This window comes from Pseudophryne corroboree, unplaced genomic scaffold (genome assembly GCF_028390025.1).
Source record: "Pseudophryne corroboree isolate aPseCor3 unplaced genomic scaffold, aPseCor3.hap2 scaffold_481, whole genome shotgun sequence".
Classification (NCBI taxonomy): Eukaryota; Metazoa; Chordata; class Amphibia; order Anura; family Myobatrachidae; genus Pseudophryne; species Pseudophryne corroboree.
In genome coordinates this window covers 280,900-292,831 of record NW_026970093.1, presented here as the reverse complement: position 1 = coordinate 292,831, position 11,932 = coordinate 280,900, and the positions used below count along the sequence as shown (strand labels likewise).

Below are 11,932 nucleotides of genomic sequence, written 5' to 3'. Positions count from 1 at the left end.
GGCATTGGAAAATTCAGGGCTATAACGTGTAGATGAAGCACTAACAGGAGGCTTTAAAATTTTCATTCTAGTGTCTTTCGTTTGGGAGAAAAATGCAAAGGTACAATACAGCTTTTCCTTGCCGATATCTCTCTTTTGCAAAGAGCTAGGCATTGGAAAATTCAGGGCTATAACGTGTAGATGAAGCACTAACAGTAGGCTTTAACATTTTCATTCTAGTGTCTTTCGTTTGGGAGAAAAATGCAAAGGCACAATACAGCTTTTCCTTGCCGATATCTCTCTTTTGCAAAGAGATAGGCATTGGAAAATTCAGGGCTATAACGTGTAGATGAAGCACTAACAGGAGGCTTTAAAATTTTCATTCTAGTGTCTTTCGTTTGGGAGAAAAATGCAAAAGTACAATGCAGCTTTTCCTTGCCGATATCTCTCTTTTGCAAAGAGATAGGCATTGGAAAATGCAGGGCTATAACGTGTAGATGAAGCACTAACAGGAGGCTTTAAAATTTTCATTCTAGTGTCTTTCGTTTGGGAGAAAAATGCAAAGGTACAATACAGCTTTTCCTTGCCGATATCTCTCTTTTGCAAAGAGCTAGGCATTGGAAAATTCAGGGCTATAACGTGTAGATGAAGCACTAACAGTAGGCTTTAAAATTTTCATTCTAGTGTCTTTCGTTTGGGAGAAAAATGCAAAGGTACAATACAGCTTTTCCTTGCCGATATCTCTCTTTTGCAAAGAGCTAGGCATTGGAAAATTCAGGGCTATAACGTGCAGATGAAGCACTAACAGTAGGATTTAAAATTTTCATTCTAGTATCTTTCGTTTGGGAGAAAAATGCAAAGGTACAATACAGCTTTTCCTTGCCGATATCTCTCTTTTGCAAAGAGATAGGCATTGGAAAATTCAGGGCTATAACGTGTAGTTGAAGCTCTAACAGGAGGCTTTAAAATTTTCATTTTAGTGTCTTTCGTTTGGGAGAAAAATGCAAAGTTACAATACAGTTTTTCCTTGCCGATATCTCTCTTTTGCAAAGAGATAGGCATTGGAAAATTCAGGGCTATAACGTGTAGATGAAGCACTAATAGGAGGCTTTAAAATTTTCATTCTAGTGTCCTTCGTTTGGGAGAAAAATGCAAAGGTACAATACAGCTTTTCCTTGCTGATATCTCTCTTTTGCAAAGAGATAGGCATTGGAAAATTCAGGGCTATAACGTGTAGATGAAGCACTAACAGGAGGCTTTAAAATTTTCATTCTAGTGTCTTTCGTTTGGGAGAAAAATGCAAAGGTACAATGCAGCTTTTCCTTGCCGATATCTCTCTTTTGCAAAGAGCTAGGCATTGGAAAATTCAGGGCTATAACGTGTAGATGAAGCACTAACAGTAGGCTTTAACATTTTCATTCTAGTGTCTTTCGTTTGGGAGAAAAATGCAAAGGTACAATACAGCATTTCCTTGCCGATATCTCTCTTTTGCAAAGAGCTAGGCATTGGAAAATTCAGGGCTATAACGTGTAGATGAAGCACTAACAGTAGGCTTTAAAATTTTCATTCTAGTGTCTTTCGTTTGGGAGAAAAATGCAAAGGTACAATACAGCTTTTCCTTGCCGATATCTCTCTTTTGCAAAGAGATAGGCATTGGAAAATTCAGGGCTATAACGTGTAGTTGAAGCTCTAACAGGAGGCTTTAAAATTTTCATTTTAGTGTCTTTCGTTTGGGAGAAAAATGCAAAGTTACAATACAGTTTTTCCTTGCCGATATCTCTCTTTTGCAAAGAGATAGGCATTGGAAAATTCAGGGCTATAACGTGTAGATGAAGCACTAATAGGAGGCTTTAAAATTTTCATTCTAGTGTCCTTCGTTTGGGAGAAAAATGCAAAGGTACAATACAGCTTTTCCTTGCTGATATCTCTCTTTTGCAAAGAGATAGGCATTGGAAAATTCAGGGCTATAACGTGTAGATGAAGCACTAACAGGAGGCTTTAAAATTTTCATTCTAGTGTCTTTCGTTTGGGAGAAAAATGCAAAGGTACAATGCAGCTTTTCCTTGCCGATATCTCTCTTTTGCAAAGAGCTAGGCATTGGAAAATTCAGGGCTATAACGTGTAGATGAAGCACTAACAGTAGGCTTTAACATTTTCATTCTAGTGTCTTTCGTTTGGGAGAAAAATGCAAAGGTACAATACAGCATTTCCTTGCCGATATCTCTCTTTTGCAAAGAGCTAGGCATTGGAAAATTCAGGGCTATAACGTGTAGATGAAGCACTAACAGTAGGCTTTAAAATTTTCATTCTAGTGTCTTTCGTTTGGGAGAAAAATGCAAAGGTACAATACAGCTTTTCCTTGCCGATATCTCTCTTTTGCAAAGAGATAGGCATTGGAAAATTCAGGGCTATAACGTGTAGATGAAGCACTAACAGGAGGCTTTAAATTTTTCATTCTAGTGTCCTTCGTTTGGGAGAAAAATGCAAAGGTACAATACAGCTTTTCCTTGCCGATATCTCTCTTTTGCAAAGAGATAGGCATTGGAAAATTCAGGGCTATAACGTGTAGATGAAGCACTAACAGGAGGCTTTAAAATTTTCATTCTAGTGTCTTTCGTTTGGGAGAAAAATGCAAAAGTACAATGCAGCTTTTCCTTGCCGATATCTCTCTTTTGCAAAGAGATAGGCATTGGAAAATTCAGGGCTATAACGTGTAGATGAAGCACTAACAGGAGGCTTTAAAATTTTCATTCTAGTGTCTTTCGTTTGGGAGAAAAATGCAAAAGTACAATGCAGCTTTTCCTTGCCGATATCTCTCTTTTGCAAAGAGATAGGCATTGGAAAATGCAGGGCTATAACGTGTAGATGAAGCACTAACAGGAGGCTTTAACATTTTCATTCTAGTGTACTTCGTTTGGGAGAAAAATGCAAAGGTACAATACAGCTTTTCCTTGCCGATATCTCTCTTTTGCAAAGAGATAGGCATTGGAAAATTCAGGGCTATAACGTGTAGATGAAGCACTAATAGGAGGTTATAAAATTTTCATTCTAGTGTCCTTCGTTTGGGAGAAAAATGCAAAGGTACAATACAGCTTTTCCTTGCCGATATCTCTCTTTTGCAAAGAGATAGGCATTGGAAAATTCAGGGCTATAACGTGTAGATGAAGCACTAACAGGAGGCTTTAAAATTTTCATTCTAGTGTCTTTCGTTTGGGAGAAAAATGCAAAGGTACAATACAGCTTTTCCTTGCCGATATCTCTCTTTTGCAAAGAGATAGGCATTGGAAAATTCAGGGCTATAACGTGTAGATGAAGCACTAACAGGAGGCTTTAAATTTTTCATTCTAGTGTCCTTCGTTTGGGAGAAAAATGCAAAGGTACAATACAGCTTTTCCTTGCCGATATCTCTCTTTTGCAAAGAGATAGGCATTGGAAAATTCAGGGCTATAACGTGTAGATGAAGCACTAACAGGAGGCTTTAAAATTTTCATTCTAGTGTCTTTCGTTTGGGAGAAAAATGCAAAAGTACAATGCAGCTTTTCCTTGCCGATATCTCTCTTTTGCAAAGAGATAGGCATTGGAAAATGCAGGGCTATAACGTGTAGATGAAGCACTAACAGGAGGCTTTAACATTTTCATTCTAGTGTACTTCGTTTGGGAGAAAAATGCAAAGGTACAATACAGCTTTTCCTTGCCGATATCTCTCTTTTGCAAAGAGATAGGCATTGGAAAATTCAGGGCTATAACGTGTAGATGAAGCACTAATAGGAGGTTATAAAATTTTCATTCTAGTGTCCTTCGTTTGGGAGAAAAATGCAAAGGTACAATACAGCTTTTCCTTGCCGATATCTCTCTTTTGCAAAGAGCTAGGCATTGGAAAATTCAGGGCTATAACGTGTAGATGAAGCACTAACAGTAGGCTTTAACATTTTCATTCTAGTGTCTTTCGTTTGGGAGAAAAATGCAAAGGTACAATACAGCATTTCCTTGCCGATATCTCTCTTTTGCAAAGAGCTAGGCATTGGAAAATTCAGGGCTATAACGTGTAGATGAAGCACTAACAGTAGGCTTTAAAATTTTCATTCTAGTGTCTTTCGTTTGGGAGAAAAATGCAAAGGTACAATACAGCTTTTCCTTGCCGATATCTCTCTTTTGCAAAGAGATAGGCATTGGAAAATTCAGGGCTATAACGTGTAGATGAAGCACTAACAGGAGGCTTTAAATTTTTCATTCTAGTGTCCTTCGTTTGGGAGAAAAATGCAAAGGTACAATACAGCTTTTCCTTGCCGATATCTCTCTTTTGCAAAGAGATAGGCATTGGAAAATTCAGGGCTATAACGTGTAGATGAAGCACTAACAGGAGGCTTTAAAATTTTCATTCTAGTGTCTTTCGTTTGGGAGAAAAATGCAAAAGTACAATGCAGCTTTTCCTTGCCGATATCTCTCTTTTGCAAAGAGATAGGCATTGGAAAATGCAGGGCTATAACGTGTAGATGAAGCACTAACAGGAGGCTTTAACATTTTCATTCTAGTGTACTTCGTTTGGGAGAAAAATGCAAAGGTACAATACAGCTTTTCCTTGCCGATATCTCTCTTTTGCAAAGAGATAGGCATTGGAAAATTCAGGGCTATAACGTGTAGATGAAGCACTAATAGGAGGTTATAAAATTTTCATTCTAGTGTCCTTCGTTTGGGAGAAAAATGCAAAGGTACAATACAGCTTTTCCTTGCCGATATCTCTCTTTTGCAAAGAGATAGGCATTGGAAAATTCAGGGCTATAACGTGTAGATGAAGCACTAACAGGAGGCTTTAAAATTTTCATTCTAGTGTCTTTCGTTTGGGAGAAAAATGCAAAGGTACAATACAGCTTTTCCTTGCCGATATCTCTCTTTTGCAAAGAGCTAGGCATTGGAAAATTCAGGGCTATAACGTGTAGATGAAGCACTAACAGGAGGCTTTAAAATTTTCATTCTAGTGTCTTTCGTTTGGGAGAAAAATGCAAAGGTACAATACAGCTTTTCCTTGCCGATATCTCTCTTTTGCAAAGAGATAGGCATTGGAAAATTCAGGGCTATAACGTGTATATGAAGCACTAACAGGAGGCTTTAAAATTTTCATTCTAGTGTCTTTCGTTTGGGAGAAAAATGCAAAGGTACAATACAGCTTTTCCTTGCCGATATCTCTCTTTTGCAAAGAGATAGGCATTGGAAAATTCAGGGCTATAACGTGTAGATGAAGCACTAACAGTAGACTTTAAAATTTTCATTCTAGTGTCTTTCGTTTGGGAGAAAAATGCAAAGGTACAATACAGCTTTTCCTTGCCAATATCTCTCTTTTGCAAAGAGCTAGGCATTGGAAAATTCAGGGCTATAACGTGTAGATGAAGCACTAACAGGAGGCTTTAAAATTTTCATTCTTGTGTCTTTCGTTCGGGAGAAAAATGCAAAGGTACAATACAGTTTTGGAGAACAATCTTCATGACCATGGTATCTCCTATGCAAAATAAGTATGATTTGGGATAGGGCTGGGGAGGGCCGCTGCTCAGGCACATCTCTGTCAAGTAAAGGAGATTCAACTGAGGCAGCACAAGGGAACTCTCATCTGGGGACAACAACTGCAGGGAGAACACATATTTTCAGATGAACATGGGAGGGCAGAAGGCTGCCTAAAACTGAAGCACCCCCAAACAACAAACCAAATGCAACTACTAGTGCAAGCATTCCTGGGGGAAGGCCTGCAGCAGATGGATTTGCATATGGTGATGTCATCCAAGCAGTGGGTCAAAGTTGGCTTCAACCCTCGTCTGCATATGAAAAGAAAAAAGGGGTGTGCAGGGCATGGCGGTCTTTTGCGGCGCTTGGATGACCCCTAGTTCGCATTAAACACCTCCACCCTCCTTCGGTGTGGAGCTCATGTTGGCTATGCCCCAGCCCCTGAAGCATTCAAGCTGATTTCTTGCAGCAGCTGGGCACTGTAACAGCTCCAGAGCTGCTCTGTAAAGCAAGTAAAAGGGTGTGGGCCCTGCAGCACTACCTGTAGTTTGCATTGTGCGTTGGAAGGCACAAAGTAAGCAGACGGGAGAAGTCAGGATAGTGCACAAGGGTATAGAAGGAGGGGCTCAAGAAAAAAGAAGTGGAAACAGACAGCAAACTAGGCTGGAGAGAGACCTGAGACAAAGAGATCTGAATTATATGAGAGCCGACCAGGGGAAACACAAATTATGCAGTCAAGTTTCCCACATTTGGGGAAATCGCAGGGGCAGCACACCCAGAGTGCAATGGGTGAGCCTTGCCCTGGGAGAAGCATCTTCATGATCATAGTATCTCACCTGGCAGGTAAGTAGGAGTTGGGCTAGAGCTGGGGAGGGTCGCTGCTCGGGCACCCCCCTGTCAAGTGAAGGAGATCCAACTGAGGCAGCACAAGGGAACTCTCGAAAGAAGAACAAGGCTAGAGGAAGATCTGAGACAAAGAAATCTGACTTTTACCCGAGCTGACCAGAGGAAAGCACAAACACAGTCCCCCACTACCACAAATAATGCAGTTGAGTTTCCCACATTTGGGGAAATCACAGGGGTCAGCATACCCAGAATGCAATGAATGAACCTAACCCTGGGAGAACAATCTTCATGACCATGGTATCTCCTATGCAAAATAAGTATGATTTGGGATAGGTCTGGGGAGGGCCGCTGCTCAGGCACATCTCTGTCAAGTAAAGGAGATTCAACTGAGGCAGCACAAGGGAACTCTCATCTGGGGACAACAACTGCAGGGAGAACACATATTTTCAGATGAACATGGGAGGGCAGAAGGCTGCCTAATACTGAAGCACCCCCAAACAACAAACCAAATGCAACAACTAGTGCAAGCATTCCTGGGGGAAGGCCTGCAGCAGATGGATTTGAATATGGTGATGTCATCCAAGCAGTGGGTCAAAGTTGGCTTCAACCCTCGTCTGCATATGAAAAGAATAAAGGGGTGTGCAGGGCATGGCGGCCTTTTGCGGCGCTTGGATGACCCCTAGTTCGCATTAAACACCTCCACCCTCCTTCGGTGTGGGGCTCATGTTGGCTATGCCCCAGCCCCTGAAGCATTCAAGCTGATTTCTTGCAGCAGCTGGGCACTGTAACAGCTCCAGAGCTGCTCTGTAAAGCAAGTAAAAGGGTGTGGGCCCTGCAGCACTACCTGTAGTTTGCATTGTGCGTTGGAAGGCACAAAGTAAGCAGACGGGAGAAGTCAGGATAGTGCACAAGGGTATAGAAGGGAGGGGCTCAAGAAAAAAGAAGTGGAAACAGACAGCAAACTAGGCTGGAGAGAGACCTGAGACAAAGAGATCTGAATTATATGAGAGCCGACCAGGGGAAACACAAATTATGCAGTCAAGTTTCCCACATTTGGGGAAATCGCAGGGGCAGCACACCCAGAGTGCAATGGGTGAGCCTTGCCCTGGGAGAAGCATCTTCATGATCATAGTATCTCACCTGGCAGGTAAGTAGGAGTTGGGCTAGAGCTGGGGAGGGTCGCTGCTCGGGCACCCCCCTGTCAAGTGAAGGAGATCCAACTGAGGCAGCACAAGGGAACTCTCGAAAGAAGAACAAGGCTAGAGGAAGATCTGAGACAAAGAAATCTGACTTTTACCAGAGCTGACCAGAGGAAAGCACAAACACAGTCCCCCACTACCACAAATAATGCAGTTTAGTTTCCCACATTTGGGGAAATCACAGGGGTCAGCATACCCAGAATGCAATGAATGAACCTAACCCTGGGAGAACAATCTTCATGACCATGGTATCTCCTATGCAAAATAAGTATGATTTGGGATAGGGCTGGGGAGGGCCGCTGCTCAGGCACATCTCTGTCAAGTAAAAGAGATTCAACTGAGGCAGCACAAGGGAACTCTCATCTGGGGACAACAACTGCAGGGAGAACACATATTTTCAGATGAACATGGGAGGGCAGAAGGCTGCCTAACACTGACGCACCCCCAAACAACAAACCAAATGCAACTACTAGTGCAAGCATTCCTGGGGGAAGGCCTGCAGCAGATGGATTTGCATATGGTGATGTCATCCAAGCAGTGGGTCAAAGTTGGCTTCAACCCTCGTCTGCATATGAAAAGAAAAAAGGGGTGTGCAGGGCATGGCGGCCTTTTGCGGCGCTTGGATGACCCCTAGTTCGCATTAAACACCTCCACCCTCCTTCGGTGTGGGGCTCATGTTGGCTATGCCCCAGCCCCTGAAGCATTCAAGCTGATTTCTTGCAGCAGCTGGGCACTGTAACAGCTCCAGAGCTGCTCTGTAAAGCAAGTAAAAGGGTGTGGGCCCTGCAGCACTACCTGTAGTTTGCATTGTGCGTTGGAAGGCACAAAGTAAGCAGACGGGAGAAGTCAGGATAGTGCACAAGGGTATAGAAGGGAGGGGCTCAAGAAAAAAGAAGTGGAAACAGACAGCAAACTAGGCTGGAGAGAGACCTGAGACAAAGAGATCTGAATTATATGAGAGCCGACCAGGGGAAACACAAATTATGCAGTCAAGTTTCCCACATTTGGGGAAATCGCAGGGGCAGCACACCCAGAGTGCAATGGGTGAGCCTTGCCCTGGGAGAAGCATCTTCATGATCATAGTATCTCACCTGGCAGGTAAGTAGGAGTTGGGCTAGAGCTGGGGAGGGTCGCTGCTCGGGCACCCCCCTGTCAAGTGAAGGAGATCCAACTGAGGCAGCACAAGGGAACTCTCGAAAGAAGAACAAGGCTAGAGGAAGATCTGAGACAAAGAAATCTGACTTTTACCAGAGCTGACCAGAGGAAAGCACAAACACAGTCCCCCACTACCACAAATAATGCAGTTGAGTTTCCCACATTTGGGGAAATCACAGGGGTCAGCATACCCAGAATGCAATGAATGAACCTAACCCTGGGAGAACAATCTTCATGACCATGGTATCTCCTATGCAAAATAAGTATGATTTGGGATAGGGCTGGGGAGGGCCGCTGCTCAGGCACATCTCTGTCAAGTAAAGGAGATTCAACTGAGGCAGCACAAGGGAACTCTCATCTGGGGACAACAACTGCAGGGAGAACACATATTTTCAGATGAACATGGGAGGGCAGAAGGCTGCCTAATACTGAAGCACCCCCAAACAACAAACCAAATGCAACAACTAGTGCAAGCATTCCTGGGGGAAGGCCTGCAGCAGATGGATTTGAATATGGTGATGTCATCCAAGCAGTGGGTCAAAGTTGGCTTCAACCCTCGTCTGCATATGAAAAGAATAAAGGGGTGTGCAGGGCATGGCGGCCTTTTGCGGCGCTTGGATGACCCCTAGTTCGCATTAAACACCTCCACCCTCCTTCGGTGTGGGGCTCATGTTGGCTATGCCCCAGCCCCTGGAGCATTCAAGCTGATTTCTTGCAGCAGCTGGGCACTGTAACAGCTCCAGAGCTGCTCTGTAAAGCAAGTAAAAGGGTGTGGGCCCTGCAGCACTACCTGTAGTTTGCATTGTGCGTTGGAAGGCACAAAGTAAGCAGACGGGAGAAGTCAGGATAGTGCACAAGGGTATAGAAGGGAGGGGCTCAAGAAAAAGTAGTGGAAACAGACAGCAAACTAGGCTGGAGAGCGACCTGAGACAAAGAGATCTGAATTATATGAGAGCCGACCAGGGGAAACACAAATTATGCAGTCAAGTTTCCCACATTTGGGGAAATCGCAGGGGCAGCACACCCAGAGTGCAATGGGTGAGCCTTGCCCTGGGAGAAGCATCTTCATGATCATAGTATCTCACCTGGCAGGTAAGTAGGAGTTGGGCTAGAGCTGGGGAGGGTCGCTGCTCGGGCACCCCCCTGTCAAGTGAAGGAGATCCAACTGAGGCAGCACAAGGGAACTCTCGAAAGAAGAACAAGGCTAGAGGAAGATCTGAGACAAAGAAATCTGACTTTTACCAGAGCTGACCAGAGGAAAGCACAAACACAGTCCCCCACTACCACAAATAATGCAGTTGAGTTTCCCACATTTGGGGAAATCACAGGGGTCAGCATACCCAGAATGCAATGAATGAACCTAACCCTGGGAGAACAATCTTCATGACCATGGTATCTCCTATGCAAAATAAGTATGATTTGGGATAGGGCTGGGGAGGGCCGCTGCTCAGGCACATCTCTGTCAAGTAAAGGAGATTCAACTGAGGCAGCACAAGGGAACTCTCATCTGGGGACAACAACTGCAGGGAGAACACATATTTTCAGATGAACATGAGAGGGCAGAAGGCTGCCTAATACTGAAGCACCCCCAAACAACAAACCAAATGCAACAACTAGTGCAAGCATTCCTGGGGGAAGGCCTGCCGCAGATGGATTTGCATATGGTGATGTCATCCAAGCAGTGGGTCAAAGTTGGTTCAAACACCTTTGCAAAGTTCTATAAGTTTGATACCCTGGCTGAGGAGGACCTCCTGTTTGCTCAATCGGTGCTGCAGAGTCATCCGCACTCTCCTGCCCGTTTGGGAGCTTTGGTATAATCCCCATGGTCCTTACGAAGTCCCCAGCATCCTCTAGGACGTAAGAGAAAATAAGATTTTAAACCTACCGGTAAATCTTTTTCTCGTAGTCCGTAGAGGATGCTGGGTGCCCGTCCCAAGTGCGGTCTACTTCTGCAAGACTTGTATATAGTTATTGCTTACATAAGGGTTATATGTTAGTTTTCATCGGTCTTGGACTGATGCTATGTTGTTTTCATACTGTTAACTGGGTAGTATATCACAAGTTATACGGTGTGATTGGTGTGGCTGGTATGAATCTTGACCTTGGATTAACAAAAATCCTTTCCTCGTACTGTCCGTCTCCTCTGGGCACAGTTTCTCTAACTGAGGTATGGAGGAGGGGCATAGAGGGAGGAGCCAGTGCACACCCAGATCTAAAGTCTTTCTTAAAGTGCCCATGTCTGCTGCGGAGCCCGTCTATCCCCCATGGTCCTTACGGAGTCCCCATCATCCTCTACGGACTACGAGAAAAAAAAATTACCGGTAGGTTTAAAATGTTATTTTTTTCTCTGCAACCCACTGCTAAATTGTGCTTCCTAGCTGTTTTTTATAAAATCACTTAATTAAATCTAACTCTGATTACGTCAGAGAAGGCCAGGTACCCTACACCATAAGAGGGGGTTTGAAATTTTGACTTGTCTACTTAAAGATCACCAAAATCTGATGACAAGGTCAATTACATCCCTGGGTGGGATTGAACCACCAACCTTTTGGTTAATAGCCCATGTAAGTGCAAGAAATCCTGAAGCACTCACTCATCATGGGAAAGTACCAATGTGTATCTTACAAAAATTCTCCAGATTATTGACTTTTTAAAGTTTTTCTAGGAAACGTTCTAGATGAATGATTATTAGCCTTTGTCAGTATTGACTTTTGCAAGGTGTCTCTGTGGCGCAATCGGTTAGCATGTTTGGCTATTAACCAAAAGGTTGGTGGTTCAATCCCACCCAGGGATGTAATTGACCTTGTAATCAGATTTTGGTGATCTTTAAGTAGACAAGTCAAAATTTCAAAAACCCCCCTTATGGTGTAGGGTACCTGGCCTTCTCTGATGTAATCAGAGTTAGATTTGATTAAGTGATTTTATAAAAAAACAGCTAGGAAGCACAATTTAGCAGTGGGTTGCAGAGAAAAAAAAATATGCTGGCAGAAAAGTCCAATTGAGTGATTAAACAGCTCTTCATTTTCTGATTTTATGTTTATGCTAACAAATTTGCTATCTGAAAAGTGTCCACAAAGCCAAGTCTCTGATTAACACCTTTGTAGGAATGGTTTTTCACCTATTACTGAAATAAACTTGCTTCATTGGAAAGGCATCAAAGATGCATCCTCATTTCAATGTCTACTGAAATAATACAGGTTGACACCAGGAAACGTCACTGCATCCTTGCTGCTTCCTCATGGGGAAGTCTGTTTAATGTG

The 11,932-nt window shown here is 43.4% G+C and overlaps 4 non-coding genes and 4 pseudogenes across 4 annotated transcripts; all 8 read right to left on the bottom strand.

Annotated features, from left to right (window-relative positions):
- Positions 1-6,181: 6,181 nt before the first annotated feature.
- Positions 6,182-6,323, bottom strand: LOC135029011 (U1 spliceosomal RNA; annotated as a pseudogene).
- Positions 6,324-6,475: 152 nt separating this feature from the next.
- LOC135028800 (U1 spliceosomal RNA) lies at positions 6,476-6,639 on the bottom strand. Its single transcript, XR_010225028.1, has one exon. It is a non-coding gene; the product is annotated as a U1 spliceosomal RNA (small nuclear RNA).
- Positions 6,640-7,331: 692 nt separating this feature from the next.
- LOC135029010 (U1 spliceosomal RNA) lies at positions 7,332-7,473 on the bottom strand (annotated as a pseudogene).
- Positions 7,474-7,625: 152 nt separating this feature from the next.
- LOC135028868 (U1 spliceosomal RNA) lies at positions 7,626-7,789 on the bottom strand. The gene has a single exon (XR_010225095.1). It is a non-coding gene; the product is annotated as a U1 spliceosomal RNA (small nuclear RNA).
- A 692-nt stretch (positions 7,790-8,481) lies between these two features.
- On the bottom strand, positions 8,482-8,623 carry LOC135029009 (U1 spliceosomal RNA; annotated as a pseudogene).
- A 152-nt stretch (positions 8,624-8,775) lies between these two features.
- LOC135028799 (U1 spliceosomal RNA) lies at positions 8,776-8,939 on the bottom strand. Its single transcript, XR_010225027.1, has one exon. It is a non-coding gene; the product is annotated as a U1 spliceosomal RNA (small nuclear RNA).
- Positions 8,940-9,630: 691 nt separating this feature from the next.
- Positions 9,631-9,772, bottom strand: LOC135029008 (U1 spliceosomal RNA; annotated as a pseudogene).
- Positions 9,773-9,924: 152 nt separating this feature from the next.
- On the bottom strand, positions 9,925-10,088 carry LOC135028798 (U1 spliceosomal RNA). Its single transcript, XR_010225026.1, has one exon. It is a non-coding gene; the product is annotated as a U1 spliceosomal RNA (small nuclear RNA).
- Between the last annotated feature and the right edge of the window lie 1,844 nt (positions 10,089-11,932).